This window comes from Chiloscyllium plagiosum, unplaced genomic scaffold (genome assembly GCF_037043375.1).
Source record: "Chiloscyllium plagiosum isolate Xiang-an unplaced genomic scaffold, Cpla_swu_hap1 HiC_scaffold_21, whole genome shotgun sequence".
In the NCBI taxonomy this organism is placed as follows: Eukaryota; Metazoa; Chordata; class Chondrichthyes; order Orectolobiformes; family Hemiscylliidae; genus Chiloscyllium; species Chiloscyllium plagiosum.
The window spans coordinates 38,846,130-38,867,374 of NW_028270159.1; positions in this window are offsets into that span (position 1 = coordinate 38,846,130).

A 21,245-nucleotide genomic window follows, 5' to 3' on the forward strand; every position below is an offset into this window, starting at 1 on the left:
TCAGACTGTGCAGACAGTCTCCCCGTTACTGTGTGTCAGTTCTCCAACTGTGCAGAGAGTTTCCCTGTTCCCGTGTGTCAGCTCTCAGACTGTGCAGTTTCCCTGTTCCTGAGTGTCAGCTCTCAGACTGTGCAGACAGTCTCCTCATTCCTGTGTGTCAGCTCTCAGACTGTGCATATAGTCTCCCTGTTCCTGTGTGTCTGCTCTCAGACTGTGCAGACGGTTTCTCCATTCCTTTGTGTCAGATCTCAGACTGTGCAGACAGTCTCCGCGTTCCTGTGTGTCTTCTCTCAGACTTTGCAGACAGTCTCCCCATTCCTGTGTGTCAGCTCTCAGACTATGCAGACAGTCTCCCTGTTTCTGTGTGTCTGATCTCAGACTGTGCAGACTGTCTCCCCATTCCTGTGTGTCAGCTCCCAGACTGTGAAGACAGTTTCCCAGTTCCTGTGTGCCAGCACTCAGACTGTGCAGACAATCTCCCCTTTCCTGTGTCAGCTCTCAGATTGTGCAGACATTATCCCTGTTCCTTTGTGACAGATCTCAGACTGTGCAGACAGTTACCCCGTTCCTTTGCGTCAGATCTCAGACTGTGCAGACAGTCTCTGTATTCCTGTGTGTCTTCTCTCAGACTGTGCAGACAGTCTCCCCATTCCTGTGTGTCAGCTCTCAGACTATGCAAACAGTATCCCCATTCCTGTGTGTACGCTCTCAGACTGTGCAGTCAGTCTCCCCGTTTCTGTGTGTCTGATCTCAGACTGTGCAGACTGTCTCCCCATTGCTGTGTGTCAGCTCCCAGACTGTGAAGACAGTTTCCCGGTTCCTGTGTGTCAGCTCTCAGACTGTGCAGACAGATTCCCCGTTCCCGTGTGTCAGCTCTCAGACTGTGCAGACAGTATACTCGTTCCTGTGTGTCAGCTCTCAGACTGTGCAGACAGTTTCCCCGTTGCTGTGTGTCAGCTCTCAGACTCTGCAGACAATAACCCTGTTCCTGTGTGTTAGCTCTCAGACTGTGCAGTTTCCCCATTCCTGTGTGTCCACTCTCAGACTGTGCAGTCAGTCTCCCCATTCCTGTGTATCAGCTCTCAGACTGTGCAGACAGTATGCCCAATCCTGTGTGTCAGCTCTCAGACTATGCAGTCTCCCCATTCCTGTGTGTCTGCTCTCAGACTGTGCAGTCAGTCTCCCCATTCCTGTGTGTCAGCTCTCAGACTGTGCAGACAGTATGCCCAATCCTGTGTGTCCGCTCTCAGACTGTGCAGTCAGTCTCCACATTCCTGTGAATCAGCTCTCAGGCTGTGCAAACAGTATCCCCAATCCTGTGTGTCCGCTCTCAGACTGTGCAGACAGTTTCTCCGTTCCTGTGTGTCTGATCTCAGACTGTGCAGACAGTCTCCACATTCCTGTGTGTCAGCTCTTAGACTGTGCAGACATTATCCCCGTTCCTTTGTGTCAGATCTCAGACTGTGCAGTCTCCCCGTTCCTGTGTGTCTTCTCTCAGACTGTGCAGTCAGTCTCCCCATTCCTGTGTATCAGCTCTCAGACTGTGCAGACAGTATCCCCAATCCTTTGTGTCCGCTCTCAGACTGTGCAGACAGTTTCTCCGTTCCTGCGAGTAAGCTCTCAGACTTGCAGACAGTCTCCCCATTCCTGTGTATCAGTTTCTCAGACTGTGCAGACAGTCTCCCCTTTCCTGTGTGTCAGATCTCAGACTGTGCAGTCTCCCTGTTCCTGTGTGTCAGCGCTCAGACTGTGCAGACAGTTTCCCTGTTCCTCTGTGTGTCTGCTCAGAAACAGTGTAGACATTTTTCTTGTTGCTGTGTGTCAGCTCTCAGACTGTCCAGGCAGACTCCCCGTTCCTGTGTGTCAATGTTCTGACTGTGCAGACAGTGTCCACGTTCTTGTGTTTCAGCTCACAGACAGTGCAGTTTCTCTGTTGCTGTGTGTCAGCTCTCAGACTGTACATACAGTCTCCATTTCCTGTGTGTCTGCTCTCAGACTGTGTAGACAGTTTCCCCGTTCCTGTGTGTCAGATCTCAGACTGTGCAGACACTCTCCCCATTCCTGTGTGTCTTCTCTCAAACTGTGCAGACAGTATCCCCAATCCTGTGTATCTGCTCTCAGACTGTGCAAACTGTCTCCCCATTCCTGTGTGTCAGCTCTCAGACTGCGCAGACTGTGTCTCTGTTCCTGTGTGTCAGCGCTCAGACTGCGCAGACAGTTTCCCCGTTCCAGTGTGTCAGGTCTCAAACTGTGTAGACAGTTTCCTTGTTGCTGTGTGTCTGCTTTCAGACTGTGCAGTTTCCCCATTCCTGTGTGTCAGCTCCCAGACTGTGCAGACAGTTTCCCCGTTCCTGTGTATCAGCTCTCAGACAGTGCAGTTTCTCTGTTGCTGTGTGTCAGCTCTCAGACTGTGCAGACAGTTTCCCCGTTCCTTTGTGTCAGATCTCAGACTGTGCAGACAGTCTCCCCGTTCCTGTGTGTCTGCTCTCAGACTGTGCAGACATTATCCCCATTCCTGTGTGACAGCTCTCAGAAAGTGCAGATAGTTTCCCCATTTCTGTGTGTCAGTTCTCCGACATTGCAGATAGATTCCCTGTTCCCGTATGTCAGCTCTCAGACTGTGTAGACAGTTTCCGGTTCCTGTGTGTTAGTTCTCAGACTGTGCAGTTTCCCCATTCCTGTGTGTCAGCTCCCAGACTGTGCAGACATTTTCCCCATTCCTGTGTGTCAGTTCTCAGACTGTCCAGGCAGACTCCCCGTTCCTGTGTGTCAACTCTCAGACTGCACAGACTGTTTCCCTGTTCTGTGTGTCAGCGCTCAGACTGTGCAGACAGTTTCCCCGTTCCTGTGTATCAGCTTTCAAACTATGTAGACAGTTTCCTTGTTGCTGTGTGTTAGTTCTCAGACTGTGCAGTTTTCCCATTCCTGTGTGTCAGCTCCCAGACTGTGCAGACATTTTCCCCATTCCTGTGTGTCAGCTCCCAGACTGTGCAGACATTTTCCCCATTCCTGTGTGTCAGTTCTCAGACTGTCCAGGCAGACTCCCCGTTCCTGTGTGTCAACTCTCAGACGGTGCAGACAGCTTCCTCGTTCCTGTGTATCAGCTCTCAGACAGTGCAGTTTCTCTGTTGCTGTGTGTCCGCTCTCAGACTGTGCAGACAGTCTCCCCGTTACTGTGTGTCAGTTCTCCGACTGTGCAGAGAGTTTCCCTGTTCCCGTGTGTCAGCTCTCAGACTGTGAAGACTGTTTCTGGGTTTCTGTGTGTTAGCTCTTAGACTGAACAGACAGTCTCCCCTTTCTTGTGTGTCAGCTCTCAGACTGTGCAGACATTATCCCCGTTCCTTTGTGTCAAATCTCAGACTGTGCAGACATTATCCCGTTCCTGTGTGACAGCTTTCAGAAAGTGCAGATTGTTTCCCCGTTACTGTGTGTCAGTTCTCCAACTGTGCAGATAGATTCCCTGTTCCCGTGTGTCAGCTCTCATACTGTGCAGACAGTTTCCCCGTTCCTGTGTGTCAGCTCTGAGACTGTGCAGACAGTCTCCCCTTTCCTGTGTGTCAGCTCTCAGACTGTGCAGACAGTTTCCTCGTTCCTGTGTGTCAGCTCTCATACTGTGCAGACAGTTTCCCCATTCCTTTGTGTCCGCTCTCAGGCTCTGCAGACAATATCCCTGTTCCTGTGTGTTAGCTCTCAGACTGTACAGACAGTCTCCCCTTTCCTGTGTTTCAGCTCTCAGACTGTGCAGACATTATTCCCGTTCCTTTGTGTCAGCTCTCAGACTGTGCAGACATTATCCCCGATCCTGTGTGTCAGCTCTCAGACTGTGCAGACATTATCCTCGTTCCTGTGTGACAGCTCTCAGAAAGTGCAGATAGTTTCCCTGTTACTGTGTGTCAGTTCTCAGACTGTGCAGATAGATTCCCTGTTCCCGTGTGTTAGCTCTCAGACTGTGCAGACAGTCTCCCCGTTCCTGTGTGTCAGCTCTCAGACTGTATACACATTTTCCCCGTTCCTGTGTGTCAGCTCTCAGACAGTGCAGTTTCCCCGTTCCTGTGTGTTAGCTCTCAGACTGTGCAGACAGTCTCCCCGTTTCTGTGTGTCTGATCTCAGACTGTGCAAACTGTCTCCCCATTCCTGTGTGTCAGCTCCCAGACCGTGAAGACACTTTCCAGGATCCTGTATGTTAGCTCACAGACTGTGCAAACAGTTTCCCCGTTCCTTTGTGTTAGCTCTCAGACTGTGCAGGCAGTCTCCCCGTTTCTGTGTGTCTGATCTCAGACTGTGCAGAAAGTTTCCCCATTCCTGTGTGTCAGCTCTCAGACTGTGCATATAGTCTCCCTGTTCCTGTGTGACAGCTCTCAGACTGTGCAGACAGTCTCCCCGTTACTGTGTGTCAGTTCTCCGACTATGCAGAGAGATTCCCTGTTCCCGTGTGTCAGCTCTCAGACTGTGCAGTTTCCCTGTTCCTGTGTGTCAGCTCTCAGACTGTGCAGACAGTCTCCTCATTCCTGTGTGTCAGCTCTCAGACTGTGCAGACAGTATCCCCAATCCTGTGTGTCCGCTCTCAGACTGTGCAGACAGTCTCCCCATTCCTGTGTATCAGCTCTCAGACTGTGCAGACAGTTTCCCCATTCCTGTATGTCAGCTCCCAGACTGTGAAGACAGTTTCCTGGTTCCTGTGTGTCAGCTCACAGACTTTCCAGGCAGACTCCTTGTTCCTGTGTGTCAGCTCTCAGACTGTACAGATAGTTTCCCCATTCCTGTGTGTCAGCTCTCAGACTGCACAGACTGTTTCCCTGTTCCTGTGTGTCAGCTCTCAAACTGTGTAGACAGTTTCCTTGTTGCTGTGTGTCAGTTCTCAGACTGTGCAGCTTCCCCATTCCTGTGTGTCAGCTCCCAGACTGTGCAGACAGTTTCCCCGTTCCTGTGTGTCAGCTCTCAGACTGTGAACACAAACTCCCCGTTCCTGTGTGTCAGCTCTTTGACTGTCCAGACAGTATCCCCGTTCCTGTGTGTCAGCTCTCAGACTGTCCAGGCAGACTCCTTGTTCCTGTGTGTCAGCTCACAGATTGTAAAGATAATTTCCCCATTCCTGTGTGTCAGCTCTCAGACTGTGCAGACAGTTTCCACATTCCTATGTGTCTGCTCTCAGACTGTGCACACAGTCTCCCCGTTCCTGTGTGTTAGCTCTCAGATTGTGCAGAGAGTCTCCCCGTTCCTGTGTGTTAGCTCTCAGACTGTGCAGTCTCCCCATTCCTGTATGTCAGCTCTCAGACTGTGCACACTGTCTCCCCATTCCTGTGTGTCAGCTCCCAGAATGTGCAGACAGTTTCCCCGTTCCTGTGTGTCAGCTCCCAGACTGTGCAGATAGTTTCCCCATTATTGTGTGTCAGCTCAGAGTGTACAGACAGTTTCATCCTTCCTCTATATCAGCTTTCAGACTGTGCAGAAGTCTCCCCATTCCTGTGTGTCAGATCTTGGACTATGCAGTCTACACGTTTCTGTGTGTCTGATCTCAGACTGTGCAGACTGTCTCCCCATTCCTGTGTGTCAGCTCCCAGACTTTGCAGATAGTTTCCCCGTTCCTGTGTGTCAGCTCCCAGACTGTGCAGCTAGTTTCCCTATTACTGTGTCAGCTCAGAGTGTACAGACAGTTTCAGCCTTCCTGTGTGTCAGCTCTCAGACTGTACATACAGTTTCCCCAATCCCGTGTGTTAGCTCTCAGACTGTGCAGACAGTCTCCCCTTTCCTGTGTGTCAGCTCTCAGACTGTGCAGACAGTTTCCTCGTTCCTGTGTGTCAGCTCTCATACTGTGCAGACAGTTTCCCCGTTCCTGTGTGTCAGCTCTCATACTGTGCAGACAGTTTCCCCATTCCTTTGTGTCAGCTCTCAGACTGTGCAGACTGTCTCCCCGTTTCTGTATGTCAGCTTTCAGACTGTGCAGACTGTATCCTCATTCCTGTGTGTCAACTCTCAGGCTCTGCAGACAATATCCCTGTTCCTGTGTGTTAGCTCTCAGACTGTACAGACAGTCTCCCCTTTCCTGTGTTTCAGCTCTTAGACTGTGCAGACATTATTACCGTTCCTTTGTGTCAGCTCTCAGACTGTGCAGACATTATCCCCGATCCTGTGTGTCAGCTCTCAGACTGTGCAGACATTATCCCCGATCCTGTGTGTCAGCTCTCAGACTGTGCAGACATTATCCCCGTTCCTGTGTGACAGCTCTCAGAAAGTGCAGATAGTTTCCCTGTTACTGTGTGTCAGTTCTCTGACTGTGCAGATAGATTCCCTGTTCCCGTGTGTTAGCTCTCAGACTGTGTAGACAGTTTCCCCGTTCCTGTGTGTCAGCTCTCAGACTGTATACACATTTTCCCCGTTCCTGTGTGTCAGCTCTCAGACAGTGCAGTTTCCCCGTTCCTGTGTGTTAGCTCTCAGACTGTGCAGACAGTCTCCCCGTTTCTGTGTGTCTGATCTCAGACTGTGCAAACTGTCTCCCCATTCCTGTGTGTCAGCTCCCAGACCGTGAAGACACTTTCCAGGATCCTGTATGTTAGCTCACAGACTGTGCAAACAGTTTCCCCGTTCCTTTGTGTTAGCTCTCAGACTGTGCAGGCAGTCTCCCCGTTTCTGTGTGTCTGATCTCAGACTGTGCAGAAAGTTTCCCCATTCCTGTGTGTCAGCTCTCAGACTGTGCATATAGTCTCCCTGTTCCTGTGTGACAGCTCTCAGACTGTGCAGACAGTCTCCCCGTTACTGTGTGTCAGTTCTCCGACTATGCAGAGAGATTCCCTGTTCCCGTGTGTCAGCTCTCAGACTGTGCAGTTTCCCTGTTCCTGTGTGTCAGCTCTCAGAATGTGCAGACAGTCTCCTCATTCCTGTGTGTCAGCTCTCAGACTGTGCAGACAGTATCCCCAATCCTGTGTGTCCGCTCTCAGACTGTGCAGACAGTCTCCCCATTCCTGTGTATCAGCTCTCAGACTGTGCAGACAGTTTCCCCATTCCTGTATGTCAGCTCCCAGACTGTGAAGACAGTTTCCTGGTTCCTGTGTGTCAGCTCACAGACTTTCCAGGCAGACTCCTTGTTCCTGTGTGTCAGCTCTCAGACTGTACAGATAGTTTCCCCATTCCTGTGTGTCAGCTCTCAGACTGCACAGACTGTTTCCCTGTTCCTGTGTGTCAGCTCTCAAACTGTGTAGACAGTTTCCTTGTTGCTGTGTGTCAGTTCTCAGACTGTGCAGCTTCCCCATTCCTGTGTGTCAGCTCCCAGACTGTGCAGACAGTTTCCCCGTTCCTGTGTGTCAGCTCTCAGACTGTGAACACAAACTCCCCGTTCCTGTGTGTCAGCTCTTTGACTGTCCAGACAGTATCCCCGTTCCTGTGTGTCAGCTCTCAGACTGTCCAGGCAGACTCCTTGTTCCTGTGTGTCAGCTCACAGATTGTAAAGATAATTTCCCCATTCCTGTGTGTCAGCTCTCAGACTGTGCAGACAGTTTCCCCATTCCTATGTGTCTGCTCTCAGACTGTGCACACAGTCTCCCCGTTCCTGTGTGTCAGCTCTCAGATTGTGCAGAGAGTCTCCCCGTTCCTGTGTGTTAGCTCTCAGACTGTGCAGTCTCCCCATTCCTGTATGTCAGCTCTCAGACTGTGCACACTGTCTCCCCATTCCTGTGTGTCAGCTCCCAGAATGTGCAGACAGTTTCCCCGTTCCTGTGTGTCAGCTCCCAGACTGTGCAGATAGTTTCCTCATTATTGTGTGTCAGCTCAGAGTGTACAGACAGTTTCATCCTTCCTCTATATCAGCTTTCAGACTGTGCAGAAGTCTCCCCATTCCTGTGTGTCAGCTCTCAGACTGTGCAGTCTACACGTTTCTGTGTGTCTGATCTCAGACTGTGCAGACTGTCTCCCCATTCCTGTGTGTCAGCTCCCAGACTTTGCAGACAGTTTCCCCGTTCCTGTGTGTCAGCTCCCAGACTGTGCAGCTAGTTTCCCCATTACTGTGTCAGCTCAGAGTGTACAGACAGTTTCAGCCTTCCTGTGTGTCAGCTCTCAGACTGTACATACAGTTTCCCCAATCCCGTGTGTTAGCTCTCAGACTGTGCAGACAGTTTCCCCATTCCTGTGTGTCAGCTCCCAGACTGTGCAGACAGTTTCCCCATTCCTGTGTGTCAGCTCCCAGACTGTGCAGATAGTTTCTCCGTTCTTGTGTGTCAGCTCTCAGACTGTCCAGAGAGTTTCCCCGTTCCCATGTGTCTGCTCTCAGACTGTACGGACAGTTTCCCCATTCCTGTGTGTCAGCTCTAAGACTGTACAGACAGTATCCCTGTTCCTATCTGTCTGCTCTCAGACTGTGCAGAAAGTTTCCCCATTCCTGTGTGTCACCTCTCAGACTGTGCAGATAGTTTCCCCGTTTCTGTGTGTCAGCTCCCAGACTGTGCAGATAGTTTCCCCGTTACTGTATCAGCTCAGAGTGTACAGACAGTTTCAGCCTTCCTGTGTGTCAGCTCTCAGACTGTACATACAGTTTCCCCAATCCCGTGTGTCAGCTCTCAGACTGTGCAGACAGTTTCCCATTCCTGTGTGTCAGTTCTCAGACTGTACAGATAGTTTCCCCGTTCCTGTGTGTCAGCTCTCAGACTGTCCAGATAGTTTCCCTGTTCCCATGTGTCTGCTCTCAGACTGTATGGACAGTTTCCCCATTCTTGTGTGTCAGCTCTAAGACTGTACAGACAGTATCCCCGTTCCTATGTGTCTGCTCTCAGACTGTGCAGAAAGTTTCCCCATTCCTGTGTGTCACCTCTCAGACTGTGCAGATAGTTTCCCCATTCCTGTGTGTCAGCTCTCAGACTGTGCAGTTAGTTTCCCCATTCCTGTGTCAGCTCTCAGACTGTGCATATAGTCTCCCTGTTCCTGTGTGACAGCTCTCAGACTGTGCAGACAGTCTCCCCGTTACTGTGTGTCAGTTCTCCGACTGTGCAGAGAGATTCCCTGTTCCCGTGTGTCAGCTCTCAGACTGTGCAGTTTCCCTGTTCCTGTGTGTCAGCTCTCAGACTGTGCAGACAGTCTCCTCATTCCTGTGTGTCAGCTCTCAGACTGTGCAGACAGTATCCCCAATCCTGTGTGTCCGCTCTCAGACTGTGCAGACAGTCTCCCCATTCCTGTGTATCAGCTCTCAGACTGTGCAGACAGTATCCCCATTCCTGTGTGTCAGCTCTCAGACTGTGCAGACAGTATCCCCATTCCTGTGTGTCAGCTCTCAGACTGTGCAGACAGTTTCCCTGTTGTTATGTGCCAGCTCTCAGACTGTACAGCCAGTTTCCCCATTCGTATGTGTCTGCTCTCAGACTGTGCAGATAGTTTCCCCATTCCTGTGTGTCTGATCTCAGACTGTGCAGACAGTTTCCCCATTCCTGTGTCAGGTATTGGATTTGACCCTGCTTGTTGCTTTGCCCCATGAGCTGACATATGCCAGGTGCCTATGTGCTTATTACTGGAGTGTACACAGATGCTTTCCGTATGCCAAAACCTTCCATGTTTCCCCTCCCATCTGTAGTGTTAGGTGTAACTGTGAGAAGCAGCAGACAGTGGAGGAGTGCTGAATAGAATGACAGCAACGCGGGTTTGTGAGCAGAAGGCTGGTAGCTCTGACATGATCTCACTGTGCAGTCAAAACCTGCTGAGGCAGCACTGCCTGAAATACTTGTTGGGTAGCTGCTTGCAGCTATTGCGAATTGCATGAGGGCGGTTGCTGGATGTTCTGTGGGACGTGACTATGTGGTGTTCTCAAGCAGGTCAGCTGTGACTGCTAATGCCTGCGGTGTACAGCTTTCATCTGGGTGCTGCCTAGCATTTACCCTTGAACATTCTGCAGCATTGCCCAAAGATATCTGGAAAAAGTGAAAAAAATCACGTAAGACCAGGTTATAGTCCAACAGATAGATTTGGAAGCCCTAGCTTTCGGAGAGCTGCTCCTTCATCAGGATCATAAGACACAGAATTTATTGCAAAAAATTACAATGTCATGCAACTGAAATGATGTATTGAACAAATCTAGATTGCTGTTGAGTCTTCCATCTTTTGGAATGGGTTGCAGATTTCAGTCAATTAATATGTAAATCCCAGAAGTTCTTTTAAGTCACATTTATTAAAAAAAACAGGTGACATCTCAGCTCAGACAATGCATGTGAGATTAGAGTCTGCCTGTATCCCAATCTTGACCAACTTATCTGGTTAACCCCACGGCTATGATCAATTTCTGTCACCTCAACCTAGCCCTGCTTATTTTGGTGAGGTTTCTGAATGTGTCAGACCTCTAAAACTGCTCCTCATGGCATGAGGTTTCTATTGGCTGTTCAACACAGTTGTGGGTGCAGTCATGCCTTTAAATCAGGCCTGTATTTTAAACATTTCCCATCTCCATCCTGAGCCCTGCCATCACTACTTGACCATAAAACATGCCATCCACCCAATCAGTAGCTCAGCTCAGGGCAAATTGTGGCCGTGATCACTATTCCTACATCCATGTTCCCACTTGTGATCATTAAAATGGCCATTTCTCACCCCAAAAGCAAAGACCTATCTGTGAAATCAACAGATAAGTCTGAGAATGGAATGTCAATCAAACTGGATGAATTTAATGTCAAATCAGGTACAGAAAGCGAAACACAAGGAAAAAAGGAAGTTTGCATTAAAAGGAGGAAAATAAGATTAAAAGCAAAATCTTAAATTTGGCACTTTGAACTCTCATACAAACAACTCACACTGGAAGGAAGGAATTTATGCATTATTGATAGTTACTTTTTGAAGGAGGCAGTGCTTAACACAGGTAATGCTAAAAGGGAACTTAGAGTTAAAACAGTGAGACAATGGTGCAGATTGTAAGATGGCCAGCTAATAGTTTCTGAGTGTCGATAAGAGTTATGCATGGGGTCATTGTGGAACCCCCAGTACAGCCGGCATGGAAGAAATTACTAAGGAAATTGAATTTAGAACCAATCAAAGCTATCCATTTAGTTTAAAGAATTTGGAGTGTGCTGCTATTTTAAGGAAATTGTTACTCAGGAAAAGTTTGATTTAAAGAATTTGGAGTGTGCTGCTATTTTAAATAAATAGTTACTCAGGAAAAGTTTGATTTAAAGAATTTGGAGTGTGCTGCTATTTTAAGTAAATAGTTACTCAGGAAAAGTTAGACAATTAAAAAACTAGTCTGACTCCTGAGTAGCTATTAAACTGACTCCCAGTCTACCTCACAAACTCCAACTAGAACTCCCCCAGAACTTGGTTGAGAGTATGTTGTTGGGAAAACACCACAAGCCAGACAGCATTGGAGGAGCAGGAGAATCAGTGTTTTGGGTATAAGCCCTTCATATGCCTGAAATGTCGATTCTCCTGCTCCTCAGATGCTGCCTGACCTGTTGTGCTTTCCCAGCAACACACTCTCAACTCTGATCTCCAGCATCTGCAGTCCTCACTTTCTCCTCCCCAGAACTCATATATTCCCCAGCTCCTGATCCAACACCTCTGTCTCCCCTAACATCTGAGATCTAACAGCACTCCCACCTCAGTAACGTGCCTCGCTGCTGAGCCTGACCCTCCCTACCACCGACACTGGCTTCAACTGACCCTAACCCCATCTGATTCACTGCTAGCCCAGCCCCCTTCCCCATCCCTGGATCAAATTGCCCTGATCCAGACTTGACTCCTCTCCCCTACCACTGCCGGACCCCATACCTCCCACCCACCCAAACTTACCGAAATATTCCACCACCAACTCAGCTCCTTAGTCACCTTGCATTCTGGTACCCTACTTACCTGGCACCCTAACCTCCTCATCACCTACCCTGGTACCCGACTCACTTGACCTACCTTAGAACCCTGCCTCACACAAACCTGGCACCTAACACTTACTTCACAATTACATTATGTCTATCCCCTTTCACAGGAGCTCTCAGTGTAGCTGCTTGCGATAAAGTCATTGAGTCAGAAACACAAAAGCAGACCCTTTGATCCAACCCATCCATGTTGACCAGTTTTGCGTTCTAAACTGCCTATCACTCTAAACGTTGCCTATTCATGCAATGTCCAAGTTTCTTTTCAGTGTTGAAACTGCACCTGCATCAACTCTTCCTCCAGCCGTTAATTCGATTTATAAACCATCTCCTGTGTGAAAACGTTTTCTGTCAGGTCCCTTTTCAAACCTTTCTTCTCATACCTTAAAATTATGTCCTCTAGTTTTGAACTCTCCTACCCTCGGAAACTCCGCTACCCTTATCTATGTCCCTTCATGATTTTAGAAGCTTCAATAAGATCACTCTTCAACATCCGACACTTCTGTGAAAGAAGTGCCAGCCCATCCAGCCTCTCCTTACAACTCAAACCCTCCAGTCCCAATAACATTTTTGTAAATCTTATCTGCAACCTCCCCGAAGTTTAATAATATCCTTCCGATAACAGCTTTGGTTTCTAGGATTGACTGCTGTGATAAAGGTTGAAACTTTATTGCTGGAACAGCACAGCAGGTCAGGCAGCATCCAGGGAACAGGAGATTCGACATTTCGGGCACAGGCCCTTCTTCAGGAATGAGCAGAGAGTGTTCAGCAGGAGAAGATAAAAGGTAGGGAGGAGGGACTTGGAGGAGGGGCGTTGGAAATGTGATAGGTGGAAAGAGGTCAAGGTGAGGGTGATAGGTCGGAGTAGGATGGAGGCGGAGAGGTCAAGAAGAAGACTGCAGGTCAGGAAGGCGGTGCCGGGCTGGAGGGATCCGGCTGAGACAAGGTGGGGGGAGGGGGGATGAAGAAACTGGTGAAGTCCAAGTTCATCCCCTGCGGTTGGAGGGTTCCCAGTCGGAAGATAAGACGCTCCTCCTCCGACCGTCGGGTTGTTGTGGTTTGGCGGTGGATGAGTCCAATGACCTGCATATCCTCGGTGGAGTGGGAGGGGGAGTTGAAATGCTGTGCTACAGGTTGGTTGGGTTGGTTCGTCCGGGTGGCCCAGAGGTGCTCTCTGAATCGCTCCGCAAGTAGGCGGCCTGTCTCCCCAATATAGAGGAGGCCACACCGGCTGCAGTGGATGCAGTAGATGATGTGGGTGGAGGTGCAGGTGAATCTGTGGCGGATATGGAAGTTTCCTTTGGGGCCTTGGAGAGAAGTGAGGGGGGAGGTGTGGGCGCAAGTGTTGCACCTCCTGCGGTTGCAAGGGAAGGTGCCGGGAGTGGAGGTTGGGTCGGTGGGGGGTGTGGATCTGACAAGGGAGTCGCGGAGGGAGTGGTCTCTACGGAAAGCTGATAGGGGAGGGGAGGGAAATATATCCTTGGTGCTGGGGTCTGTTTGGAGGTGGCGGAAGTGACGGCGGATGATGCGCTGTACATGGAGATTGGTGGGGTGGTAGGTGAGGACCAGTGGGGTTCTGTCCTGGTGGCGGTTGGAGGGGCGGGGCTCAAGGGCGGAGTAGCGGGAAGTGGAGGAGATGCGGTGGAGGGCACCATCGACCACGTCGGGGGGGAAATTGCGGTCCTTGAAGAAGGAGGCCATCTGTGTTGTAAGTATTTTGAATTGCAGGTGAATCTGCACATCATCTACTGCATCCGCTGCAGCCGGTGTGGCCTCCTCTATATTGGGGAGACAGGCCGCCTACTTGCGGAGCGATTCAGAGAGCACCTCTGGGCCACCCGGACGAACCAACCCAACCAACCTGTAGCACAGCATTTCAACTCCCCCTCCCACTCCACCGAGGATATGCAGGTCATTGGACTCATCCACCGCCAAACCACAACAACCCGACGGTCGGAGGAGGAGCGTCTTATCTTCCGACTGGGAACCCTCCAACCGCAGGGGATGAACTTGGACTTCACCAGTTTCTTCATCCCCCCTCCCCCCACCTTGTCTCAGCCGGATCCCTCCAGCCCGGCACCGCCTTCCTGACCTGCAGTCTTCTTCTTGACCTCTCCGCCTCCATCCTACTCCGACCTATCACCCTCACCTTGACCTCTTTCCACCTATCACATTTCCAACGCCCCTCCTCCAAGTCCCTCCTCCCTACCTTTTATCTTCTCCTGCTGAACACTCTCTGCTCATTCCTGAAGAAGGGCCTGTGCCCGAAACGTCGAATCTCCTGTTCCCTGGATGCTGCCTGACCTGCTGTGCTGTTCCAGCAATAAAGTTTCAACTTTGATCTCCAGCATCTGCAGACCTCACTTTCTGCTGAGATAAAGGGGTTTGCATGTCTCCCCCAACTTTCTACATTGTGAGGGACCTGTCAGAATGAACATATGGCTCCACATTTCTGACAGAGCTCTGAGTGAATTCTCCTGTCAGCAATACAGAGTCTTTTCACTGCATAGCAAAGAGGGAGTGGAATGACAATCAGCAAAATGTTGCCACTCCTCAGAAATGATGGCCCACAATTTCAAGTAATAAGTTCTGGTCATAACTTCTGGTATTAAGCACACACAGCGGCTTCGCACTATTCAATGTGAAACGATGGTGAGGTAAGACAAAGAGATTCTGTTTTTGTAAAACTTTCATGAGTGGAGTGTTTCAGAGAACAACATTTCAATGTTTGAATTAACTCATGCAATTGCCCTTGCGTAGCTCAATCAGTGATGCACAAATAGCGGTCAGCATCGTTAAACTCATCATTAACAGGAAAATCTGGATCAATATGTTTAGGAGAACGTATGTCATTGCATTGGATAGACTCACACATTGTTACAGAGATTGCATGCCTCTTCAAGCATTTTTTGTCGACACACCAAAAAAATTTGCAGAACCACTATGTTGCAGCTTTGTAAAACGAAAAGTGCCCCTTTGAAGAGAGTTACAAATAACTGCAATTCCATTGATTTTTAAGATAGTTACTAGCACAGAGATCAATAACACATCTGAGAGAGCAGACAGGTGTAGCCAGGGTTGAATTTAAGATAGTTAGCTTCAGCACTTCATTTTCATCATTTGAACTTCCAAGATTTGAAAATGACAGTAAGATCATAAGAAATAGGAGGCCATTTGGCCCATCATACCTGCTTCATGTTTTGATGATCTATGTTTGAATTTTTTAGACTAGATTCCCTACAGTGTGGAAACAGACCCTTCAGCCCAACCTGACCCTCCAAAGAGTAACCCATCCAGACCCATTTCCCTCTGACTAACGCACCTAAAACTATGGGCAATTTAGCCTGGCCAATTTACCTAACCTGCACATCTTGGCTCATGGGAGGAAACCAGAGCACCCGGAAGAAACCTCCGCATACACGGGGAGAATGTGCAAACTCCAGACAGACAGTTGCCCAAGGCTGGAATTGAACCTGGGTCACTGGTACTGTAAGGCAGCAGTGCTAACCACTGAGCCACCGTGCCTTTGACTCCATTATCCTGTCTAACCCTCAGAACCCTTTACTCCCTTGTGGGTTAAAAATCTTAACCTTAAATATATATAATAAGAACATAAGAATAACAGCAGAGGGTCCTGGGGTTCACGCGCAAGTTGATACAATTGTTAAGAAAGCATATAGGATCCTTGGAGTTATCAAGAGAGGCACAGAGTATAAAAGCAAGATAGTGATGCTATACCTCTAGAAATCATTGCTCAGACCAAACTTGAAGTACTTTGTTCAGTTCTAGGCACCTTACTAAAGGAAGGATGTGAAAGCGCTGGAAAGAATTCAAATGAGATTTACGAGAATGATACCAGGAATGGGGGATTTTAGATACAAGGAAGCTTTAGGGAGATAGGGCGTATTTCTCTTAGAGCAGAGAAGATAAAAGAGATAATTTTACTGAGGTGCTTACAATTATGAACACTTTTGACAGGGTAAAGAAGAATATTCTGTTTCCACTAATTGGTATATCAGTAACATGGGATCACAATTTCAAGACCTTCAGCAGAACAGCTGGGAGTGAGACGAAGAGAAAATCTTTCACACAGAAAGTTGTGAGGATTTGGAATGTACTGCTTTGGAGAGTATTGGAGATGGATTCCATGCATGGTTTCCAAGAAGAGTTAGATATATATTTGAAAGTGATGAATTGAGAGAGTTATGGAGCTGGGTAGCTCTTTTGGAAGCCATTACAGACGGGATGAGTTAATGACCCCCATCTGTACTGTACAATTCCATGATCCTACAAACTTCCTCCTCACCTCCATCTTAGATGGGAGGCCCCTGGGCAGTTTCTTATAAAGGCTTGAACAATGAGGGCATGTGGTTTAATTTGTGACAGAATCATCAAAACATTTGCTGAGATCGATCTCAACATTGGGAGCAACTCGTTGCATCTTTGATGCATCTGTCAAGCAGCTTGGTAAGTTTGTAGCAGGCAGCAGCAAGTTGCCAATTAAGGGATTTGGGCCTTGTCAAATGTCTTATTAAAACCACAACTGGACTCATTAAAATTCAGTTTCGCCTTTTACTAAACAAACTAAACAAGCTACACATTGAGAATTCTCAACATGGAACTCAAGAACCTGGTGACTGATTGTTCCATGTCAGACAGCGTGGATGTTGGTCATCGACATCTCAGGGAAGATTCCATGGGGACCCGTCACACACATCCCACCTCCAAGAATATTGATATCCATGTGCCTCCCTCGAAGAACTGTCATGGCACATCGCCAATCCATTTCAGCACTTTAACGCTGCACCCCAGACCACATAAGCGACCATTGTTGCAATGCTGCTGCAAAGATAATGTGCACTCGGTGGCATGCATCCAAACCCATGGACAGGGCCAGGCTGTGTGTCCAGTCTGTTTTCCCGCTGGCACAATGTTTATTCGCTTTGAGTCAGCCTGGTTCTAACAGCACTTCGGCTCAAATTGCCTTGCCTTCCCTTTTTGCAATTTTCCCCTTCATCTAGAGATACCAGGCTTACAGTACTGCTGTCTTGCCTTGCCATTTAACACAGGTACAGAAGTAGGAGACTTGTTATTGGTTTTGAGCAAGCCTCAGTCCAAGGAAGACAGCCTTTGCACAGGGGGTCCTCCAGGCAGAATCTGCTACCTGTCCAGGGATTTGGACATGGCCAGTCAGACTTTGGTCAGAATTAGACTGTTTGCCACATAAGTAAAAAGGAGCTGAATGTCCAGCAGCACACCGCCTAACTTGACTCGTTCTGCCCAGTTGTGTGCATTTTATTTCCTAAGAATAAGAGACTGGCAGATATTAAGAGAGAAGAAAGTGGAAGGTGCAGCAATTAGTTGTGCTGCAAGTGAGGGGGTGACCTGCGTTAGTGTCGTGCAGAGGGCATGCAAGGTTAGCAGTGCTGGAGTTGGGGGTGGTTGAGAGTGAATAAAGGAACATGTTGCAGGAAATAGTGAAAATTGTAGAGCATAAGCCTTGGTGGGTGGTGGACACTGTAGCAGAGAGAGCTCGAGTGAACATAGTATTGAAGAGTAGATTGTGGTACTTCTGCTGACAGAGGGATAAAAGACATCGATATTCCTCCAACATTGCTCAACATTGCTTCAAACATCTGAGGCTGCACTGACCTCCCTTGCTGGTCCTGGTGAAAGAGGACAGCACACCTGTGTACCATCCCATCGGGCAGGATGTCCAGGTCCCTGCGTGGAGAGTAGGGTGTGAAATTTCCCTTTTCTGCTATGTCCAGGTCATATATCATGAATCATACAAGGCAGCTCTGGGCAGACAGTCCTTATTTGGCTGCACAGTGTCCATTTAAAAATGACAGTGGTGCCAGTGATATCAGTCAATTCCAGAATACCCTGTCAGTGGTAAGCTGTTTTGGGAACAGTGTGTGGCAAGATCGGGCTGGAGTCTGATGAGAGGAATAGCATAGGGGCACAATGGATATAAAATGAGGTGAGTTTGGTGAGATGCACAGAGAAACATCACTAAGCCTCGCAGTGAAAACCCTTCAACAAACTAGATGCAACTGGCATTGAGCCAATAAAATGTGAGATTTAATTCTTCGTTTTGAAACTCTCTAGATTCTTCCAAAGGTGTAACATTCTCCCAGAACCTAATACCTCTCTGTTAGTCAAGCAGATGTTTTTTTTTGTGTTACAATGGTGATATGGCCATCTGCAATGGTGGGATTTCAACCCATGGTCCCAAACCCTTAGCTTGGGATCCTAGATTGCAAGCCAGTGACAATACCACTCTCCCATCCTCCACCAATGTTCCCAACAAGACAATGTGTATGTTAGTTTTGGCAAATATAATTTGCAGAGGAAACAAAGATGACTTGGTAAGATGTAAAATTCCCGTGCTGTCAGACACCTGACTGAAAGAACTTTCTAAGTTGATTCTTTGAGGTGTTGTACAGAGCATTTCTTTATGAATTTTCTATCCTCTACAAATAGTGCTATATTGAATTCAATGCATCCAATACATCTTGAATTCAAAAATCTTCTCTCCAATGTCTTTGCATCTTCATAATCTTCATGAAACACATTTCAGAAAATCAATTTTCCGGATGTACAAAACAGTCATTTGGATATTTGAATGCTAAAAACACTGCTTAGCATTTAAAGGTTTGAGTCAAGAATGATGGCTGTTTGCTAATATCTCCAAAAGCACTGCATTGTACACAATCTTGTTTCTTCAGAGAAAATGGATTGACACAAGCTTAATGAGTTGACCTCTATTCAAAAATGGGTTTCCTGGAAAAGGCAGCACTGTGTGAGCTTGTGTCTGTAATCAGTGAGATTTAATCGCCACAGTTTGGAATGCATATCAATCCACAACAATGTTTAGATTTGTTTGTTGAATTTTTTGTGCCCGTGTTTCTCTCTTTTTGGATGCAGATTGAACAAGCATTTCAACATAAAATGGGTTTCTTCACACAAAACGTGTGTTGTATGTTGATATGGCAGTCAACTCTGTTCTTCAATTTTGCAGATGAATTTGAAGAGTGCTAATGACTGTTTCTTTTGGTAAATCCCACAAAGCATTGATAGTTGAAAAGGAAATAATGCCTCAGGATCAACATCAAACTTGATTTGCTTTGTCTGTCACTTGAGTCGGTTTCCATGTTACAAACAAAAGCGTGAGAAGATGTTGACAAGTGAAAAAACGTTTGCATCAAGTTCTTGTTTGTTGTCCCTTTAAACCTGTCACAGTGCACGAGAAGTTAAATTCCTATTTTGCCTCAGCTTTGCTATTACACATTGTTCACATATTGTGAAATTTCTTTTAGTAGCACTTTAGCAACAGATTCTAAAGGAAATCAAATATTTATGTTTGAAATTATAAATTCAGAAATTGATGGACTGTGCCACACTTAATACGTCAACAACAAATCTCACCTACTGAAAAAGTAAGCACAAATCAATTAACTTGTACCTTGGTGAATGATAGGGCTAAATGTCTACTTGTTTAACAAACCAAGCTTAAGATTAAAGAAAGCAAAAGAGGAGTGATAGAGATGGAAATAAAACAAATTCATACCAATTTGACATAGCAATGCACATAAACAACAAAAAAGCATAAAAACTAGAGATACAAAAAGCAAGACAAAAACTGGAGGCCAGGTTGACAAGAAAGGAAAAATAATAGAGCATTTTTGAATTAGTAAATATCTGGAGCCATGATTTTTTAAAAAAAGTATGGGGGCGTGGGGTGTCCCTTGGTGTGATGAATAGATTTTGAATAAATAAATTTTGTTCGCATTGGTAAATTTTTACAAGCGGCCAGAATAAAATTAGGATGAGTATTAACTTGTTTTCTGTTGAGAAGGATTCATTTTTTTTCTTTTGCTTTTAGGACTAAAAAAGAAACATAGTTTGGAAAGCTTTGGGTTTTTTTTTTAAGTTCAAGGAGGCCCTGGCTACATTGAGATGTGTGAAACAGTTTCTTCCAAAGAAACAAGATATTTCGGGCTGTTAGGAAATAGGGAATCGCAGTGTAAGGGTTTTAGTTTGAAAGTTCCACATCAGAAGTGTTTGGTTGGAACAGTGAAGATTGGCGTTTGAAATTTTAAAAAAATTAAACCTACAGATGTGATCAAGAAGCAAACTCATTCTGGTACTCAAGTACTGTAAGATTTTGTTTGTAGTTTGAGAGCTTTCATAGGTCACAGAGTCATACAGCATGGAAACAGACCCTTCAGTTCAATTAATCTACACTGACAATGTTCCCAAAATAAATTAGTCCCACTTACCTGAATTTCACTAATATCCCTCTAAACATTTCTTATGCATATATTTACCTACATCTCTTCTGAACATTGTAACTGTACCTGCATCCATCACTTCGTCTGGCAGTTTATTCCATACATGAACCACTCTCTGTGTAAAAAAGTTGTCCCTCATGTCATTTTTAAAACTCCAGGAGAGGTTGGACAGGCTAGCACTTTTTTCCCTTGAGCATAGGAGACTGAGGGGTGAACTTCTAGAGATTTATAAAATCATGAGATGCAGAGACAACGTAGGTAGCCTATAGATTGTCCCGATGGTAGGGGAGTCTAAAACCAAAGGGCATAGGCTTATGCTGAGAAGGGAGAGATACACAAGGATCAAGAGGGGTGATTTTTTCACACTTGATGGTGGAGAAAAGGCTGCAAGATATAGTGGTGGAAGCGAGTACAATTTCATCATTTAAGAAACATTTGGATAGATACATGGGTGGGATAGATATGGAAGGATATGGACCAAGTACAGGCAAATGGGATTAGTTTATTTGCGAAAATTGAGCGGCATGGGGAAGTTGGGGTGCAGGGCCTGCTTCCATGTTTTAGACATCTATGGCTCTCTCCAGTCTACTCTTATAACTCAAACCTTCCATTCCCAGAACATTCCATTAAGTCTTCTCTGAACCCTATCCAATTTAATAATATCCTTTCTCCAGGAGTGTGACCAGAACTGCAAAAGAAGCCTCACCAATGTTCTGTATAACTTCAACAGGACAGCTCAAATCCTATACTCAGAGGTCCGAGTAATGAAGACAAATGTGTTAAATGCTACCTTAACTACCCTGTCTAAGAAAATACCTGCCTATACCTGAACCCCTAGGTCTCTCTCTGTTCTACAATACTACTTAAAGCCCTAACATTAATTGCATAAGTCCTGCCTTTGTTTGTTTTACTAAAATGCAAAACCTCACATTTATCTGAATTAAACTCCATCTGCCATTGCTCAGCCCTTTGATGCAATTGATCAAGATCTCTTTGTAATTTTAGAAAACCTTCTTCACTATCTATGATACCAGCAAACCTATCAACTATGTCTGCTTTATTAGATTAGATACTTACAGTGTGGAAACAGGCCCTTCGGCCCAACAAGTCCACACTGACCCGC